Genomic DNA, 20,912 nt, shown 5'->3' on the forward strand with positions numbered 1-20,912 from the left:
ATCTGCAGGTATTTAGTTAGGGTGTAATAGGTGTAATATTGTTCTTCTACGCTTCGTAATTCTATTCACCAATTTATTGTTCAATACTTCTCCTTCATAACATGTGCAGCGTTAATACAAAAACGGCATTTTTTTTTTCAAATACGAGCGAGTAGTCGTACCGCCATCCAGATACCCCTATCCGTTGCTACGTCATTTGAAGAATTGTAGCATCCAATCAGACGCCAACGCGGAGGTACACATAGCGTTCTGCTCTATACACTCTTAAAAATGAACTTCACAACATAGCACGCTCCTAGCCAACCATCAGCCCGAGCGACATCGTTCTCTCCCCTGATTTGTTGAAAACGGGAGGCGTACGCCTTTTTGTGACACTTACGCAAAAGTGTTAATTGTCACAAAAAGGCTTACACCGCGCACTATCCACAAATCAAGTGTGATAGAGATATCAGTTATATATAGGTATCCTTGCGCTACACGGTGAAGTTCTGCTTTTAGAGTGTGAAAGCACTTCAGCATGTTGTAAATTATCACAATAAGGCGAACGCGCTTTCCACGAGTCATTCTGTACAATGGTGCCACGATTCAGCATGTTACGTGCCCGAAACTGAGCCAAAAAGAAGCTCGTCTCTTTGTTTGTTTTTTTCTTACAAACAAACAAACAAACAGAAGCTCGTATTTTCGCACGTGTTACTGACCCTTCCTTTTCGCATCGCCGACCACGTGATAACTAACAAAAAACAGAAAAGAAAGAAAGAGAACATCGATGAACGCACGCGGTCAGAGCTCCCTCTTTTCATTCTCCCCATCTCCTGAGAGCGGGGAGACGTTGACAACAATAGAAGGATGAGAGTTTCGTTGGCCGTATTTCCTTTCACTTTGCTCTTGTCGTATAACGACAAGGCGGAGATGTCGGACGCAGGAACAAGAGCAAACAATGTACTTTCCCAATCGCTAATATCATAGACGCACGCGGGACAAACGACGAGGAGGGACATTCCGCTATTACAGAATGCATGCATGCCCGTACGTGTGCACCATGCGATGCGTATATGCGTGTCCACCCTGTGCAGGGCGGATTTATTAATGACGAATTGCGTTGCAGTAAAATAAGGATGATACAGCGACGAGCGTTTACGGGAATGACTATTTAGCAATATGGCAAGGCGCATGTACACGACTGAACATACGGTGCCCGTAGAGGATGTCCCATCTGACATGCAGCAAGATTTTGATATTGCAGCAAGGCGGAGCGGTCTAAACTCAAAGAGCAGAACTTCAGCACATAACGCGCACCTATAGGCAACCACCATCTTCGATGACATCGTTCTCGCCCCTGATTTGTAGAAAATGGGAGGCGTACGCTCTTTAGTGATGGTTGTGCTGTCAAGGCCTGTTTCACACGACAGTGTTTGTCGTCCGCCGGCTTCAAATATAGAACCATAAGGGCTACACGGTTAAAAGTGAACTTCACCGCATAGCACGCTCCTGTAGCCAACCATCACCTCGGATGACAACGTTCTCTCCCCTGATTTGTTGGAAACGGGAGGCGTACGCCAATTTTGTGACAATCATGAAATTGTCACAAAAGTGGTGGGGTAGCTAGAAAAAATATTTCGGTGGAGGTTCAATGGGGAATTTACATCGGGGTGAGGATTTCCATGCTGTTTCCCTCCCCCAAACGCACTACACTAAAAAAAAAAAAAAAGAACTTAACCGCATAGCACGCTCTGCGCCAACGATTGCCACGAATGATAGAGTTATTGCCTCTGATTCGAAGGGAGAGGGGGAGGGGCGTACGCCTTTTTGTGGTAATTTGGATACACGATAATTGCCACAAAAAGACGTACACCTCCCTTTCTCCTCGAATCAAAAGCGATAACCCTATCATTCGCAGCAATTGCTGGCGCACAGCATGCTATGTGGTGAAGTTCAGTTTTTAGAGTGTACAAGGTATGATTTCGTGTGTGTGTGTGGGGGGGGGGGGGGTTGAACCCCCGAAACCCCCACTCTTGCTACACCACTGAAGGCAACCGAGATCCGTTTGTTCCAATGGGTCCGTTTGGACTCTGTTAAATACACGACCGAGAGGGACGTTCGTGTGAAACCGGCTTTAATTGTCACAAAAAGGCGCACGCCCTGCTCTTTCGACATGGTTTCAGCTATATGGTCGGCCTTCAATGTGTAATATCGTGAAGGCCAACCATTGCACAGAGAGATGCCGTTACCGCTCCTAACTTGTGGAAAGTCCTGGCCTACGCATTTTTGTGACAATTCGCATATCCGCATGAGCGTCACTAAAAGGATGGTCACTTCGGGATGCTGGTTGGCCAGGTGCGTGTTATGCGGTGAAGTTCTCTTCTTAAAATGTTGGAACGAACTCACTCTAAACACAAAACTTCACCGCATAGCACGGTGAAGGTCAACCATTGCGTTAGCACTCCTTATTTGTGATACGCTCGAGGCGTACGCTTTTGCGTGACGCTTAACATACATACAAAAATTGTGACGCAAAGCAGTACTTACACTCTAAGAACAGAGCTTCACCGCATAGCACGCTCCTTGCCAACCGTCTTCACGAATGACAACGTTCTATCCCTTGATTTGATGAAAACGGGGAAGGGAGGCGTACGCCATTTCTGTGGCAATTATGAACTGCATAATGCCACACAATTGGCGTACGCCCCCCGTTCTCACCAAATCGGGGGGAAAGAACGACGTCACTCGGGATGATGGTTGCCTACACTCTTAGAAATGAACTTCACCACATAGCACGCTCCTAGCCAACCATCACCTCGAATGACAACGTTCTCGCCCCTGATTTGTTGGAAACGGGAGGAGGAGCCTATTTTGTGCCGTGCATAATGACACAAAATAGGCTCCTCCTCCCATTTTCACCAAATCTAGAGCGAGAACGTTGTCATTCGGGGTGATGGTTGGCTAGGAGCGTGATATGTGGTGAAGTTCATTTTTAAGATGACGCCCACTTCTGTGTGGCCAACATACGGCAAGCCAATCCTGCCATTACCCCCCTCCCCCCTCATTTTTAAGACAGGGATTCGAACCCGGGAGGTACCCTGGTTCGAATCCCACAGCTGTCTGGGATTTTTGCCTGCGTTTTCCTCAGACGCTGTCAGACATACATCGGTACACTTCCCTTAGAAGTCGGACCAGGACGCACATCCCCACAGAGCGTTAGTCGTGACGTTGCCCACTTCTGTGAGGCAAGAACGGTGAGCGCTTTCACCAGCACCACCACCACCCCCATAAATGTTGTCAGAGTGCATGGCTGGCCTTCAGCGCGTTATATCGTGAAGTTCAGTATTAGAGAGTACACTCTAGAAACATAACTTCCCCGCGTAGCACGCTGTACGCCAGCCATTGCCACGAGTGATAGGGTTGTCGCTTGTGATTCGAAGAGAGAAAGGGGTGTACGCCTTTTTTGTGACAATTTGGATATATGAAAATTGCCACAAAAAGGCGTACACCCCTCTCTCTCGTCCTATCGCAAGCTGTAACTCTATCATTCGTGGGAATGGTTGGCGCACAGCGCGCTATGCGGTGAAGTTCTGTTTTTAGAGTGTACACTCTTAAAAATGAACTTCACCACATAGCACGCTCCTAGCCAACCATCATCGGGAACGATATCTTTATCTGCCCCGACTTGTTCAAAACGGTAGGCGTACTCCTTTTTTTTGTGACACTTATGCTGTTCATAATTGTCACAGAAAAGGCGTACGCCTCCCGTCTTCAACAAAGCAGAGCAGATAACGATATCATTCGAGATGATGGTTGGCTAGGAGCGTGCTATGCGGTGAAGCTCTGTTTTTAGAGTGTATAGCACAAAACATTTACACGTGAAAGGTGTAGAAAAAAATTACTCCTCACGTCGGAGTGTAATCCCCGTACATATACAGGCGTTCTTCCTCCGCTAGTCAACGCAGAGGAGCAGCGCGTAAGCCGGCCGTATATGAGCGAGTGAAGGCCGTTATTTCTGTGCAGCGCAGCGACTTAACGGGAGCACCGTTCCTACATCTTGCAGCATAATGTCATTCCGGAATGTTCCTTCCAGCCCCTCATCGCGCAAGGCGGACATGACTGATAGGGAAGCTCACGTATAGAGTATATACATGCCGCGTATATAGCGCTGCGCTTCTTCTTTATGTGCTTCCCGTGCGCGTAAGGAAACTTCACCTTACGTAAAAGGAGAAAGAGCTGCAGTCGTTTCGCCGTTTTTACAGCCACCTTTTACGCTCGTGTTCCGCATCAGCCGGGGAACAGTGACGAACGGCCAATTGGGCGTCCCGGAAAGTGGAGCTCAGCTTTTTGTGTGTGATGATGCGTCATCTGCTGCTTCGGAATGTTGCCTCCTGGGAAATGAATCGACAGAAATCACTGGTACCGTCTCCGATAAAGGGTGCTTTTTTTTTATCCTTTACGGATTTTTGTAAAAAAAAAGAACTATGAGAGAAGCATAGATGCCGTTTACATTTACATTTTACGTTTGCCGTTGTCTTTTTAGACGTCTTTTTTTTCTTCTATAACTCTAAAAACAGAGCTTCACCGCATAGCACGTTTGTAGGCAACCATCATCCCGAATGAGATCGTTTTCTCCCCTGATTTCTTGAAAACGGGAGGCGTACGCCTTTTTGTGGCACTTATGCTGCTCATAGTTGTCACAAAAAGGCGTACTCATACCGTTTTGAACAAATCAGGGCAGGCTCACGTTGCTCATTTCGCGTTACACGAAAGCTGAATGAAAACCGCAGTTCCATCCGGCTAGCAACATGTGCGACACGTCGCCGTCTGGGAGGCAGCGTCTCAACTTCTCTTCACTAACTATTCGCACCTGTGTCATTGCATGAATCGCGTTAAAACGTTTTTCTTTTTTATTTCGTGTTAGCGCCGCGAGGCAACAGTGGCTATGAGCGGCGTACAGATGTGGACAGATGTAGAGAGGACAGCAGGAAGGAGTGGAGGACATGGGGGGTTAGTATGCGTCCTGTGCCGACTTCATGGGGAACTGTGCCGACATTTCGTCTGGAATGTCTTCGGAAAACCTCAGACAGCACAGGCGGATTCGAACCCACCACCTCCCAGTCTTCAGCACGACCTTTGCTACTACCAACGAGCGGGACGCCTTAACCCGATCAGCCATACCACTAGTCCAGGATTGAAGTCCTTCAGAGCTTTCTACGTGGGCAACACAATGTTCCACCTGCATTGAGTAATATACCTTTTTGTATATATGTATTGGCATCATCGTACCTTTTTGTATTGCCAACTGTAGGCACGCAAGGGTTCATGGGAACTGAGGGCGTTTTAGAGCATTACAAGACGGCCTGAGGCGGAAGTAGAAGAAGAACAACAACATTCCCGGTGTGCGCAGCAGCATCGACAGTTAAAAACAATTAAAAAAACCCCAGTGCTGGGTAGGACAAGGACAGAGGATAAAAGGACAAGGACCGGCACTGTCCTTGTCCTACCCAGCACTGGGGTTTTTTTTAATTGTTTTTAATTCAATATGAACCAACCAGCCCAAACGCTTGCTCAGCATCGTCAGCCGGGGTAAACCATTACCGAAGCAGACGACGGAGCAGTGTCCCTCAAAGTTCCCATGCTGCTTTGCGCGCCCGCTTGGTGGCGCGCGCATCTTTTCAAAACCGTCTATTGGCGAGCACGGCATGCCGGTGCGGGTAGACTTTTATAGGGTAGGACCCTGTATTTTACGGAAGCGCCTCTCAGCGAATCTACGGAGACCGCTGTGAAATACCTTACACGCAGCGTCATCCTACCTTGGTAAGGGGCGATAGATAATCAGGCGTGACGGTTGTTTACCGCGTTTGCGCTTCACTAGTTCGTTGTCTCTATATTGGTTCTTCGAATACGCGTTCTTCGTAGAGCGAGGCGGAGTTGCTTGCTCTGTACTCGCTTCAGCATCCAACGGAGGCATGGCGGAGAACAAGAACAAGGACTGACGCCAACACACGCAACCGTCTTCTAGTTTTACCACGCCGACACTGCACGATTGGATCCCATCTGCAGGAACCAAAACCCGTCGCACGTCATACGAAAAAAAAGAAAAAAATCCTGTTCCTTATCAGGGCCCTTTTTCTTTTATCAGTCGTGCTCGGTCGACCATCTCATCTTATCTTTGTGAAAGCCTATCACCCGGGTGCTGTAATAACCATAGAAATCATAAGGAAATCACATATACTCCTTATGATTTCTATGGTACCAACACCTCCTAGATAGCATCAGGCCTGCGCCCCATGTGACACAGCGTCACACACGAAGGCCTGCTGTGGATGCTGTCATATGACGTCAATGAAAGAGCGAACAAGAGAAAAGCTCGAAGCAGCTCGCAAAGCTCACGCAGACCTCCGTGAGTTGGGCAGGGCGCCGGCCTTCTAGACTATCTAGGAGGTGTCGGCTGTACACAAGGGCCTTGCATTTACAAGAACTCACGTGTGCACTCACTGGGTCTGGAATACTATTAGCTGAGTTTGCGTGGCTCTCTAAAAGGATCATTGACGCATCTTCCACTATGCCCTAATATACAGGGTGTCCCAGAAAACGTGTCATTGAATTATAATAAAAAAAAACTACGCCACATAGAATCATGCGGTCAACGGCATTTGTTCTTGTTAGGTTTTTGCCACCTTGTCAAGTTAATGTCATGTACCCCAAGTTTAATTATGCAAATATTTGCGACCTGAACTCGGAAATTTGCCAAGGGAATGTCACTTTTTTACCCCACCAATATGAAGAGCGTGCCGAATTCACTCAAATTAATGATAATTGACAGCGATATTCACGAGCTATCCCATCGGAAAAAATAGCCGAATATCATGCTTTTCGGAGAACCGGGCCATAACGCGCGATGTCTTTCTGAGCGCAATCGCTCGCAGTCCGACGAAAGGAGGTTCCGAAGCCAGCCCACAGAGCGATAGTAGAAAAAGTAACAGTTCCTAAAATTGGGAGAAGGAAAGCATTATCCCAGCGAAAGTCGGACGTGATAAGCCATGCCTGCGTTATCTCTTTCTGCGATGCCGGGGTGGGCTGGGTTTCCAACCTCCTTTCGTCGGACTGACAAAGATTGCGCTGAAAAATTCATCGTGCGCTAGTCTGTGCGACCTCCGTAGAGCTTGATGTTCGGCTATTTTTTCGGATGGGATAGCTCCTGAATATCCCTGTCAATTATCATTAATTTGAGTAAATTAGACACGTTCTTCACATTGGTGGGGTAAAAAGGTGACTTTACTAGGCAAACTTCCGACTTAAGCTGGCAAAAATGTACATAATTAAACTTACGTTACACGGCATTCACATGAGGAGGTGGCAAAAACCCAGTAAGAACAAATACCGTTGACCGCATGACTCTAGGTGGTGTAGTTTTTTTATTAAAATTCAATGACACGTTTTCTGGGGCACCCGGTATATGCACTTTTCCACAAGACAAAGGAAGGTCGTAGACCAGCCCACCAGCGGGATCCAATGTACTCAATTTTACGCTTCTTTCTGCATTCACTTCTCGGCACCTGGGTAGCCTCGATAACTTGTCCCCTTTATCTTGCGTGACACAATCGGTGCGCATACGGAATATAATGAGGACTTTTTTTTTTTTTTTTTTTCTGGGATGTGGCGTTTTCTCCAATGTCGTCTGCTACTGGCTGAACCGCAGTTTCGTTTTCGTGTCTTTCGTTCCAGCCTGCTGCGTGTGTTCCCTTTTTCAGTATCCATTTTAGGTTTCGAGCCCGGTGTCTGCTTCTTCTGTCTGAGTGTTTGAGTGTCCCTTTGATGTATGCAAGATGACCCTGGAGTCCGCCGTGCCATTCCGTGCCACATCAATCAGCTGTGCTGCACTGATTTGAAGAAGAGGAGGAGGAAGAAGATGTTGATGTTGACGAAAAGAATAAGAGGAAGATTAGAAGAAGACTCTTGCGCTGGTTGCAGCTATTCTGCATTAAAGCTGTTCCTTATAGTTGCCTGGGTCCTTTTCCTACCTTTTTGGGTGTCAAAACCCGAGAAGCACCAGCTGCATCGCCGAGAGCGTTAAGCGCCCGAGCGAGTCCTCTCTCCATCTGTCCACATCTGTACGCCGCTCATAGCCACAGTTGCTTCGCGGCGCTAACACAGAATAAAAATAAAATACGTTGACGGAAAGATTTCAAGAATGAGAAAATGGTATATATATATAGTAGCGTCAGCGTAGTAATGGTTGCGGCTGTTTTCAGCCAGAACGAGAGCCGCGCATGCGCAGCGCATTCTCAAGCAAACGGTCCTGCGCGCCATTTTTTCTCAGAATGCACAGAGCAAGCAAGCACTTCGTTGCGCCTGTTATTTCATTTAATCTATCTTTCATTTAATCCCACACTCTAAAAACTGAACTTCACCGCATAGCACGCTCTGCGCCAACCATTGCCACGAATGATACGGTTATCGCTTCTGATTCGAGGAGAGAGGGAGGCGTACGCCTTTTTGTGTCAATTTGGATATATGATAATTGACAAAAAAAGGCGTACGCCTCTCTCTATCCACGAATCAGAAGCGATAACCCAATCATTCGTGGCAATGGTTGGCGCAGAGCGTGCTATGCGGTGAAGTTCCGTTTTTAGAGTGCAGGTGCACCCTTTTTTGCACACAACTTTATCGTCTCCTTTTCATATTCATTCATTTCATTTCATAGCTTTTTGTCTCGGCTCCCCCATCGTTCTGATGGTAAATGATAAATAAATAAATAAATAAAAATAAATATCCAGTCGCCCACCCCGGCGCTCAAAGGCTTCCCATATGTGGGACCGGCATGACCGCAGAACGAATGAGAGAACATGGCTCTCCCTTTGTTCACCATGTTTGAGTGGTTGCTATTATACGACAACAATGCTTTTGTGCTCCTGTCGATTGAACTCCCAGCCCATGGCGCTGCCAACCTCCTTCCGTGCTTTCGGCAGATTCACTCTTAAAGCAAAGCTTCACCACACTACACGCTGAGGGCGAACCATTGCACAGGATGATGCCATTATCACTCCTGCTTTGTGAAAAGCGCGGTGCGTACGCCTTTTTGTGACAATTCGTGTAAATGTATAAACGCCACGAAAAGGCGTACGGCTCCTGTTTTCAACAAATCAGGGGACAGAAAATGTCATTCGGCACTACACTGTTAAAACAGAACTTCACCACATAGCACGCTCCTAACCAACCATCATACCGAATGATATCATTCTGTGTCATGATTTGTTCAAAACAGGGGGGAGGCGCCTATCTGGGACAAGATAATCTGTCCCAGATAGGCGCCTCCTCTCATTTTCAACAAATCATTGCACAGAATGATATCATTCGGAATGATGGTTGGCTAGGAGCGTGCTATGTGGTGAAGTTCTGTTTTAACAGTGTACGGTTGGCTACACTCTTGAAGAAATGAACTTCACAACATAGCACGCTCCTAGCCAACCATAATCTCGAATGATATCGTTATCTGCAGTGATTTGTTGAAAACGGGAAGCGTACGCCTTTTTTGTGACGCTTATGCTGTTCATAATTGTCACAAAAAGGCGTACGCCTCCTGTTTTCAACAAATCAGAGCTGATAACGATATCATTCGAGATTATAGTTGGCTAGAAGCGTGCTATGCGGTGAAGTTCATTTTTAAGAGTGTAGGCACAGTTTTCAAACGCGACGGAACGTTGTTTCCTGTACTGTTGCCTGCTTAACCGCAAGTTGGAGTTGCTTCTGTCTCACGTGTTGCTGCAGCACACCCGTGTTGACGACGTCCCAACTGCCATTAAGTCTCATGTGCGCGGACTGGATGCACGTGCGGGTAAATAGTGCAGAGCTTCCTATGCACGCACGAGCGACGGCCGTGCAACCAGCGATATATAGACGTCAGAGTTACCTCGTTATCGCTTCACGCTTGAAGGCTTTGCTGGGCACACTGAACCGATAGCTATGGGAAGATAGGTTTAGCTCTGATGAACCGCCATAGAGGATGACGTCCTTCGCTGCACTCTCACTGCCTTATGCAAACACACTGTACAATTAGAGATGTGGCGATTGGTCATCAATTAGGTGGGTTGTTGCTACGGTGGCAACTTGTGAGCGCGTTGGTTTTGCTTTGAAATTCCCATAACCCTTTCTCTTCTTCTATTTTTTTTTATCAGCATTAAACATATCCCCCATAACCACAGTTGCTACGCTGTGGCAACACGAAAAAAAAAAGGAAAAAAACTAATACATCACACTGTTATAGTCAACAATAATTTCGAATGGTATTAGCTCTCCAGATTTGTTAAAAATGGTAAGCATACGCCTTTTTTTGGTAGAAGTTTAGCCTTCATGGTAATATTCACAAAAAGGCGTGTGCCCCTCTCGCTCTTCACATCAGGAGAAATAACGGTCCGCTCTTAAAGCAGAACTTCACCACACAGCACGCTGAAGGCTAACCATTGCGCAGAACGATAAGTTAATTGCCGCTCACTGATTTGTTAAAAGCGCGGGGCGTGCGCCTTTTTGTGACAAATTCATGCTACTAGCCTTCTCCAAGAACTCTAAACAGAACTCCGATCTGTTATCTCTTTTCGTTTCCCTTTAGTACATCCTCATTGGAGCGGGGTAGGATACTGCGACCACCGCGGGGAAACATATACCATGCCGCCGTCACTGTTCATTCACTTATTGTTGTTGTGACAAATTAACGTAAGTGTCACAAAAAGGCACACGCCTCTCGTCTTCAACAAGTCAGGGGAGAGAACGATATGTCATTCGGGTACAATGGCTGACTACCAACGTGTTGTGCAGTGAAGCTCTGTTTTAAAGGGAATACTTTCCTGTGCTGTGAATTTACGGCGGGTGCGTTCTATTGTGAAGGTCTATCTTGGCTGTCTTTAATTAATCTCACCCTTCTTTCACCTTTTGATAGTTTATCCTTTATTTCCTGATTGTTTTCTTTTCTTTCTTTTTTTTTCGGAATAACAAGACAACCTACCGTTTGGCTGACTATTCATCTTTTTTTCTTTGTTCTAATAAACATATCCCCCCTCCTCTATTTTCAAAAAAAGCGTTTGGAAGTTACGGTTGTGCGCTAGAGGCGCGAAATTACCGGAATTTTGAATATTCATAAACATCGATATTTGACACAGGATATCGATAAAGACGAATTAAAATATAAATACTTTAGTATGGCAATACTATACGTAGTATATCGATATCGAGAAAGAATATCGATATTCAAAAAAAAAAGATCGATATTTTTAAAACATCAATAACACAGGCTGGAAAAAATGTCGATACGAATATCGGAATCCATCCCCATACAGCGGACATTCACTCCATGATGCCTACTGGAGTGACGTCACGAGACAACACTATAGTGCCGCAGTGCATGGTCGGTTTGTGAATTAATTTTGCCCATCTGATTGTCTAAAACCAGATCACACAGCATCCCCTCAGCGGGCGACTGGGTTCTATCCCGCAACCCGCTTCACTCGGGAATGTTAGCTGGAATCGGACTGCTGGAGAGCTGACAAACGACATCCCTTCCCAATATCCTATACCACCAGCCGCGGATGCCTCAACTCCGACGACATATCCCGAGTAGAAGAGGACAGAAAGAAAATATTTGGGCGCTCCGTGCCGGGAATGAGGAAAAGACAAAGCATCTGCGCAGGATGTATATATATATATATATATATATATATATATATATATATATATATATATATATATATATATACCTATTATCTGCGCGAACATTTTATCCCGAAGTACAGCTGGCTGTGTAGGCGTATACCTCCGGTCTTCGGTAGAGTGACTTGTACCTTATCTAGTAGCTTTTCTAGGAATGTATCTGTACCTGCATCGTTTGACGTGAAAGTAGCTGTGACATGTAGCCGTGCAATTATAAGCTTCTGGTAGTGGCAGAATGGCGTAAATGCAGGCTAGCTGGTGGATAAATTCCTTCTGGTAGTGATTTTGTTTTCCCACGCATCAGCTTCCAAACGTCTTAGTTGTCGTTCTTCAGAAAGTTATAGAGAAAAGAGCTCCAGTGCTCAGAAAGTTACGGCTTGAAAGTTAAACGACTGAGAGTTGAAGTGAACACTGAACTGAAAATGAGCTGGAACTGAACGAACTGATGTGATGGAACCTTAGTGACAACGAGTTCGAAAACCAGACCCCCGCTGTTTCGGTGTAGCAAGTATGTGATAGATATTTGCTGTTGAAATAGCGTAGAGTAATTGTCGTTGCACTTTTCGAGAGATGCGCTTACTCCGATTCCGTTTCTTGAACGATAAATGTAAAAGTATCTAAGCTACTTTAACCCGATAACTCTACTGTAAAACTGATAAAGATAACTGTAACTGTGATAACTGAACTTGATAATTAAGAGCTGTAACACAGTTGCGCTTTTCACAGGGTAGCTTGACATAGCTTATTTACTGTTTTAAAGTATCTTACCCCCATGCCCATATACTTCTCCTCACCCTTTCGATACCAAGTGTGGTATCGATACGTTATGTGCAGAGTTTATTCTCGTAAAGGAGTAATGAAATGACATTTACCATTCCTGGGAATCCTCCGCATTCACCAAGCAATCCATCACGATCCACCGTGCGAAACGGATCTACTGCAAATAAATATTTACCGATCGTTAGTGTCTTAATGTAGTTTCGTCTACCTTGTAGTATCTACCTGAGTAATAAACATCCTGACCAATAAATATTTTTAGATCTATACTCCCAACCATCATTATTCTTAGGCGAAGTATTTTCGATGAACGATGTCTGCTCACTGCCCCGCACTTCAATGAACAGAAACGCTCTCAAACACTCTCAGAACAGAACTTCACCGCATAGCACGGTGTCCCCCCACCATTGCCACGAAACTTAAAAGAAAGCTTCGCCACATAGCACACTGAAGGCCAACCGGTGTACAAAGTGATACCTCTATCACCCTTGATTTGTGGAAAGCGCGGGGCGTACGCCTTTTTGTGACAATTAACGTTTCTGCATCAGTGTGTCACAAAAAGGCGTACGCCTCCAGTTTTCAACAAATCAGGGAAGAGAACGAGGTCACTCGGGATGATGGTTGGCTAGGAGCGTGCTATGTTGTGAAGTTCATTTTTAACGGCAAGCCCAATCGCCATCACCACCACCACCATCATTTTTAAGAGTGTAGGGTTACCGCTTTCAGACATATGTCGGCACAGTTCCCCTAGAAGTCGGCCCAGGACGCACATCTCCCAGGGCGTCAGTCGTGACGTTGCCCACATACGTGAGGCCGACAACGGCAAGCCCTTTCACCATCACCACCACCACCATCATTTTTAACGGCAAGCCCTATCGCCATCACCACCACCACCATCATTTTTAAGAGTGTAGGGTTACCGCTTCTGATTCGAAGAGCGAGGGGGCGTACGCCTTTTTGTAGCAATAGGGATATATGATAATTGCTACAAAAAGGCGTACGCCCCCCCCCTCTCTCTCTCTTGAAATCACAAGCGATAACCCTATCATTTGTGGCAGTGGTTGGCGAACGACGTGCTATGCGGTGAAGTTTTGTTCGGAGAGTGATGACCAGCCGCGGCGGCGTGACCTTGGAGGTCCGCCTCGATCTCGTGGCGTGACGTAATCAGATCAGTGTCACGTACACTCTTAAAAATGAACTTCACCGCATAGCACGCACCTAGCCAACCATCGCCTCGAATGATATCGTTACCTGTCCTGATTTGCTGAAAACGGGAGGCGTACGCCTTTTTTGTGACACTTATGCTGTTCATAATTGTCACAAAAAAGGCGTATGCCTCCCGTTTTCAACAAATCAGGGCAGATAACGATATCATTCGAGATGATGGTCGGCTAGGGGCGTGCTATGCGGTGAAGTTCATTTTTAAGAGTGTAGCATCGGCGTGCGCGAGCAGTCGCGAGGTTTCATTTCCTACTGGAACTTTTGTCTGCTTCAGACACGGCGCGGCGTACTTTATACCATATAACGCTCTGAAAACAGAACTTCACCGCATAGCACGCTGTGCGTCAACCATTGCCACGAATGATGGGATTATATCGCTCGTGATCCGAAGAGAGAGTGGGGCGTACGCCTTTTTGTGTCAATTTGGATATATTATAATTGCCACGAAAAGGCGCACGCCCCTCTCTCCCTTCGAGTCAGAAGCGATAACCCTATCATTCGTGGCAATGGTTGGCGCACAGCGTGCTATGCGGCGAAGTTCTTTTTTTAGATTGTATAGTAGCGCGTATAAAGTAAAGAACACGTAAGTGAATGAGGGTGTCGACACCACTCGGTGACATAAATACGCTAGCATCCCCTATTCACTTACGCGTTCTTTGAAGGAGTTGAGGGTCTTCTAATCGCGTGGGTGTGCAGATCAAAGACCACGCACGCGCGTGATAGAGGTTTTCTTTCGTGTGTTCGTTCTTGGGCAACGAGAGCATGTTATTTCTCATACGGTCTGTTGGAGCCAAAAGCGAAATACGTATGAAGGAGTACCTTCACTGTTCCATTAAAATCCATTAATCTCCAGGTGTGTGTGACAGTTTGCGTGTGTTAGTGACTGAGTGAGTCTCTCCGTCACTCATTGTTGTAGTTAGCCATTTTCGTTTTTCTAAGTGATCTCGAGTAGCCGGCTGTCGTAATGAACGCCTATTTCTCCTTTTCTTTTTTCTTATCAACTCAAGCCTATCTCCCGTGGGACCTTCATTGCTTGCACAAAAATACTAAGGTAAGCTGAAGTACTGTTAGGGACACGGTTGTCTAAAATCTCCAGCCCGCGGCGGAACGATCCCCTATCGGCGATGTCGCGCACGAAGGAACTATACCAATACCCTCCCCGAGGGGAGGCCGCGCTGGACTGCTCTCCCTAGCAGACGACACTTAGAATGCGATGGTACTCTCTCCCGACAGGTGGCGCTTCGTGGCCTTACCTCGGAGACTGTAATGGTATAGTTCCTTCGTGCGCGACATCGCCGATAGGGGACTGCTCGGCAACGGGCTGGAGATTTCAGACAACCGTGTCTCCAACAGTACAAAGTATTGCAGAAATGCAGGAAGCAATAACCCTGCCGACGAGTATAGCAAGAGGTGCCTATGACATGGTCGTTATAATCTAATACATCGTGAGGTGGACATGCCGTGATTTGTTGCGGTATGCGTGCAGTTACGAGAGATAAAAGATAGAGAGATAAAACAGATAAAAACACACGCTGCTGCCTTATTCGGTCCGCGGTAAGACACCTAAGACGCATCCTCGTGTTTTCCCATGTCACGTGTGTCAAAGAGTAGAGAGTAGAAGTATAGCTGCGTTCTGGAGCTTGGTGACGCACGAATATGGCGTCTGCTGCTCCATTTCTTTTAGTTGAGGATTACGCTCCTCTTCTTCGCTCTAATGTCGGCTTGGGGGAGGTGGGGGGGGGGAGTAGCTGGATTAGGTAGCTTGACGATTAGAATAGACGATTTTAAAAAGACGCGCGCGCCATCAAGCGCGTGGCGCAAGGCAGCATGGGAACTTTGAGAGACACTGCTCCGTCGTCTCTTCGGATATGGTTTATATCGACTGACGCTGTGGCTGCGCACACCGAGAATGTTGTTGTTCTTCTTCTGCCTCCGCCTCTGGCCGTATCGTAATGCTTGAAGGCGCTCTAAGTTCCCATGAGCCCTTGCGTACCACAGGTGGCGCTTGCATTTCTAAAATGGTCTATTGTAGATCGCAGGAGGAAAGAGGGTGGAAGTGGTCGTTTGGTTTGGGAATATATCCTTTGCACTTTGGATCTATCTGCTGATTAATAACGCGTCCTGGAGTAGCCAGTCCCGAGTGGCTCGAGACTACCATCTCCATTTTTTTCTTTTAAAATCAATCAATCAATCAATCTATCTATCTGCTGATAGTCGACACGCGGAGTTTCTTCTTCAGTGGGTCCAAGCAACACCACCTATAGAGAGAGAAAGCCTGCACACTCGTCGCCATGACGTAACAATTAAGAGTCAGCCAATGAGGATCGTGTTCTCAACGGCCGTAGCCAATCACGAACGTGCTTTCAGCGGTCGTGGCCATGAAGAAGAACCACTGTCGTCTGCGAATTGTGATTGAACGTCCCCGCGTACTAAATAGGAAAACTTGGAAATGAAGCGCGAAAAAAGTCTTTCTCAAAAATCGCTTTTTCTGGAGAGCGTCTTGCATTAAATATTTAGGACTGCAGGTTCCAGGTGAGCTGCAATCATTTGCGAGTTCTGGAATTCGCAGAACGGTGAATCGCGGTAGCAGACGAACTCTGACTCTTCTCTTCGAATTCTGACGAAGGAGAGAGAGGAGGCAATGAGCAGGCCTTCTGCCAAAGGGTGCGTGTGACGTCATGTGTAGGAGCCTCATTACGATGCAAGAGGCGCACGACTTCTGACGCGTGGCCTGGCGCCGAGTGGTGTACTCAGTTTCGCGTCGCCGGTGTCTTTTACTGGTCTCTTTTGAATTCAAGAGGCCTCGGCTTGATCCCTAAATGCATCTTGTCGGTCGCGATAGTACTTTGCGTGGCGCTTCTTCGGCGTCTTTGAAACAGTAAGACCCATATCCAAATTCAGGCCCCCTATACCAAATTGTATTTTCCTGCCGGCCGCCGGGTTGCATTTTTATGTGACGCTCAATTCCCAAGTTACCTTCCTCATACCAAGTACGAAGAAAGATGCAGTTCTATGTCAAAAAAAAAAAAGATGAGAGAGAGAGAAAAAAAAATACGTCCTACGTAAATGTTTTTGTGGGCACGTAAAATTGTAAAACAAATTGTAAAAATTTGTGAAATTGTGTTCGCAGATGCGAACGAAGTTTGTTCACGTTTGCCACACAATGTGTACTGTTGGTGATGGTGATGTGATAAAGGGGAAAAAATGGGGATGGGGGGGATATGTTTTGATAAAATAAAAGGAGGGAAAGGTTAGCCTGCACTACGGCGGCTTGCTATTCCCAGCAAAGAAAGAAAAGGAAAAAGGAAAACAAAACAAACAAAAGGAAAACAACCTGTTAAAGAATTTCACCACATAGCACGCTTCCTAACACCCCATCTCATCGTCATGACTTGTTGTTGTTGTTGTAACGCCCATTCTAAATGACAGTGCATGGTCTCTCGCCCGATTTCTTGAAAATGAAACTCTTGGCCAACCACCATCCCGAATGACATCGTTCTGCCCTGATTCGTTAAAACACGACGCTTATATAGTTACGTTAATGGTCACAAAAAGACGAACGCCCAACGCTTTTCCACAAACCAGGAGTGGTAAAACGGTATCATTCCGCGCAGTGGTTGACCTTCAACGTGTGACGCGTCCAAGAGTGTAACTTGCAATTTCGCCGTTACGGTAACATCACGATAAAACATTAAACCAGACGACTTAACATCCATGCCGGCATAGAGAGCTTCCGTGTGTTGTTCTCAGAAAGTAGAAATTTGAGGCTAAAAGGGCAGCGTTTGTTAGACTGTCCTGAATCAGTTATTAGGCGCGGAAGCGGCCTTCAACGGCACAAGGTGCAAGCCGGATGCGAGAAGCTAAATTAGCAACTACAAGCAACAGCGGCTCTTTTACAATTCCATTAGTACGCGAGGGGGGCACAGGTAATCGGCCTCGCTAATCCTCCGGGCATTTTGCGCTGGCTCGCAGTTTGTTAGTGCCCTGGGGAAAAGCCGCTTCTGCCGTGAACAAGCCAGTTAAGCGCGTAAGCAGAGTGCGTTGCATAAAGAACCCCGCTGTGTGCGTCTGTTTGGTGCGCATACGTCTGCGGTTGGCAAAGGCGAAGCGGCGGTATAAGGGGATAGGGATTTCGCGTAACGCGCCTTTGTTTAAGAACTCCGTGGAGTAAGAACTGAGGTTTCCAGTTTATAAAGGCGGACTCACTTCTTAAGAAAGTCTATGGGGAATTTTTGTTCGTAGGGTTCCCGTAAACCTCGCTAAATTTCTACACGAAACAAGTACAGGCGTGTTTATCTCTAGTTTATCTAGGGAATGACACGTTTTTGAAGGCCCGACGCGATCCACTGATTTTTGGATAATTAAAGTTTATCAAATTTTCGATACATGGGAATCTATGGGAGATGTAACAAAATCACTTCTCAAAATCTTCCCTTTCCCTTTCCTTTATTAATAACGCGTCCTGGAGTAGCCAGTCCCGAGTAGCTCGAGACTACCATCTCCATTTTTTTCTTTTAAAATCAATCAATCGCTTCTTTATTCCGCCCGCCCGTGATATTTGGGCCAAAATGATGTCATTCCCTAGAGTTGTAGTCTGGGAATTGATTGCAGTCAACAAATTCGACGAGCTTACTGGAGTTATTCAGATCCCTTCGAATGAAAATAATGTCTTTGCGGTTTGCTAGCATGTTCTGCACGCTGGCGCCGACTCTATTACTTCCATAGAACGCGCGAGAAAAGCAAAGCGAAGAAAACAATTTTGGGACGGTGGATCCAACCCTCTGCGGAAGTAAACGTTAACTAGATCGCACGAGTCCACCTTAAAGAAAGAAAAAAACCTTTCCAGTGGGACGGCATTGCGCGGAAGGATACCGTTATCATTTAGGATTTGTGGGAAGCGCGGGGCATACGGGTTTTTTTTCTTTCTTTTTTTTTTCCGGGTATATAGTTGTTTAGGTGTTGTAATTATGTTCAGAACTTTGCGGATACTTTTGCACTCCACCTGGCAGATACTGTTAAACTATTTACTGTTGCTTTAAGGGGGCTGTATAGAGCACGCTCTTAAAGCACCACGCGGCGAAACACCCCATCTCATCGCCATCATCTATTGTTGCTGTTGTTGCTCTTAAAGAGGTGCACTCTTAGAAATGAACTTCACCGCATAGCACACTCCTAGCCAACCATCATCACGAATGATATCGTCATCTGTCCTGATTTGTTGAAAACGGGAGGCGTACGCCTTTTTTGTGACAATTATGAACTGCATAAGTGTCACAAAAATGGCGTACGCCTCCCGTTTTCAACAAATCAGGGCAGATAGCGATATCATTCGTGATGATGGTTGGCTAGGAGTGTGCTATGCGGTGAAGTTCATTTTTAAGAGTGGGGGGGGGAGGTAATTACAGAATCGGTTCGCCGTTCGCAGGGCAACACAGAAGTGAGCATCGTCACGACTATGCCCCTCCCCCCCCCCCCCCAAAAAAAAAAAAGTGTGCTGGATAAATCGTGGAGACGCGTAGAGGGTGCGAGAGTCCGTCCAGGAGTGCAAAGGGATAGAAGGGCCGTTGGGCAAGACTCGCCTCCTGCAGAAAGAGAACAAGCAGAACTTCACCGTATAGCACGCCCCTGGCGAACCATTATCCCGAATGACATCGATCTCTGTCCTGATTTGTTGAAAACAAGAGGCGTTCGCCTTTTTGTGACACTTATGCAGTTACGAATATTTGTCACAAAGAGGCGTACGCCCAGCGCTTTCCACAAATCAGGAGTGATAACGGTATCATTCTGCGGAATGGTTGGGGCCTTCAGCGTGCTGTGTGCGAGGTGCTGTTTTAAGAGTGCAGGGCTAGCTCTGCACTTTCAGAACAGAACTTCACCGCATAGCACGTTGTCCGTCAACCATTGCCACGAATTACACACACTAAAAACAGAACTTCACCGCATAGCACGCTGAGCGCCAACCATTGTCACGAACGATAAGGTTATCGCTACTGAGTCGGAGATAGAGGGGGCGTACGCCCCCCTCTGTCTTCCAATCACCAACGATAGCCCTATCATTCGTAATCATCACTACCAATCATCACAATCACACATAAACACTATCATTCGGCAATGGTTAGCGCACAGCGTGTTATGCGGTGAAGTTCTGGTATTAGAGTGTAGGGTTACCGCTTCTGGTTCGAAGAACGAGGGGGCCTACGCCTTTTTGTCGCTATGTGGATATTGTATGATAATTGCTACAAAAATGCGTAAGCCCCCCCCCCCCCCCCCCCATCTCCCGATTCAAATCAGAAGCGATAACCGTATCATTCCTGGCGATGGTTGGCACACAACGTGCTATGCGGTGAAGTTCTGTTCTGAGAGCGTATACCAGCCCTGCACTCAAAAAACAGACCTTCACTGCATAGCACGCTGTGCGGGAACCATTACCAGGAATGACACGTTTATCGCTTCCGATTCGGCCCCGTGCGCCAACCATTACCATACGAGGGATAGAGCTATCGCTTCCGTACGCCGGCTTCTCTTTTCGAATCGGAAGCGGTAACCCTATCATTCGTTGCAATGGCTGGCACGGAGCGTGCTATGCGGTGAAGTTCTGTTTTTTTAGAATGTGTTCGCATCGTGTGTTTTTCGTTCCTGAAAAAAATAAAGCGTCATCGGTCCTTTTATCATCGCTTATTACCTGTGAAGAACGCGGGTACCGTACACCTCTTTGTGACAATTAGCATAACTGCGTAAGTGTCACGCAAAGGCGTACGCCTTCCGTTTTGCACAAAAGCAGGAGAGACGTCAATCGGGATCGTGGTGGGTTGGGAGTGTGTCGAGCGGTGAAGCTCTATTTTACGATACGCACGTTACGCTCGTCATATGTCGGCACAGTTCCCTTAGAAGTCGGCCCAGGACGCACATTCCATCCAGAGCGTTAGTCGTGACGTTTCCCACCTCTGTGGGGCCGACTGTACGGCGAGCTCTTTTCACTACACTCTAAAAGCAGAACTTCACCGCATAGCACGCTATGCGCCAACCATTGCATAGAATGATAAATGATAGGGTTATCGCTTGCGATTGGAAAGCAGAGGGGTAGGGCGTAGGACTTTTTGTGGCAATTTTCATATATCCAAATTGCCACAAAAAGGCGTACGCCCCCATCTCGCTTCGAATCAGAAGCAATGACCCTATCATTCGTGGCAATGGTTGGCGCACCGCGTGCTATGTGGTGAAGTTCCGTC

General features: G+C 46.7%; 1 protein-coding gene and 1 long non-coding RNA gene across 3 annotated transcripts in view; one reads left to right on the forward strand and one right to left on the reverse strand.

Annotated features, from left to right (window-relative positions):
- LOC135370611 (uncharacterized) overlaps positions 1-20,912 on the reverse strand; it is a 148,731-nt gene that overhangs the window by 58,572 nt on the left and 69,247 nt on the right. For both annotated transcript variants that reach the window (XR_010415397.1, XR_010415398.1), the window contains exon 2: positions 12,558-12,622. This is a non-coding gene — a long non-coding RNA (uncharacterized LOC135370611). The remainder of the gene's footprint in view (positions 1-12,557; positions 12,623-20,912) is intronic.
- LOC135370610 (ultraviolet-sensitive opsin-like) overlaps positions 1-20,912 on the forward strand; it is a 73,395-nt gene that overhangs the window by 42,934 nt on the left and 9,549 nt on the right. The window lies entirely within an intron of this gene.

Source organism: Ornithodoros turicata, chromosome 10 (genome assembly GCF_037126465.1).
Source record: "Ornithodoros turicata isolate Travis chromosome 10, ASM3712646v1, whole genome shotgun sequence".
NCBI lineage: Eukaryota > Metazoa > Arthropoda > Arachnida > Ixodida > Argasidae > Ornithodoros > Ornithodoros turicata.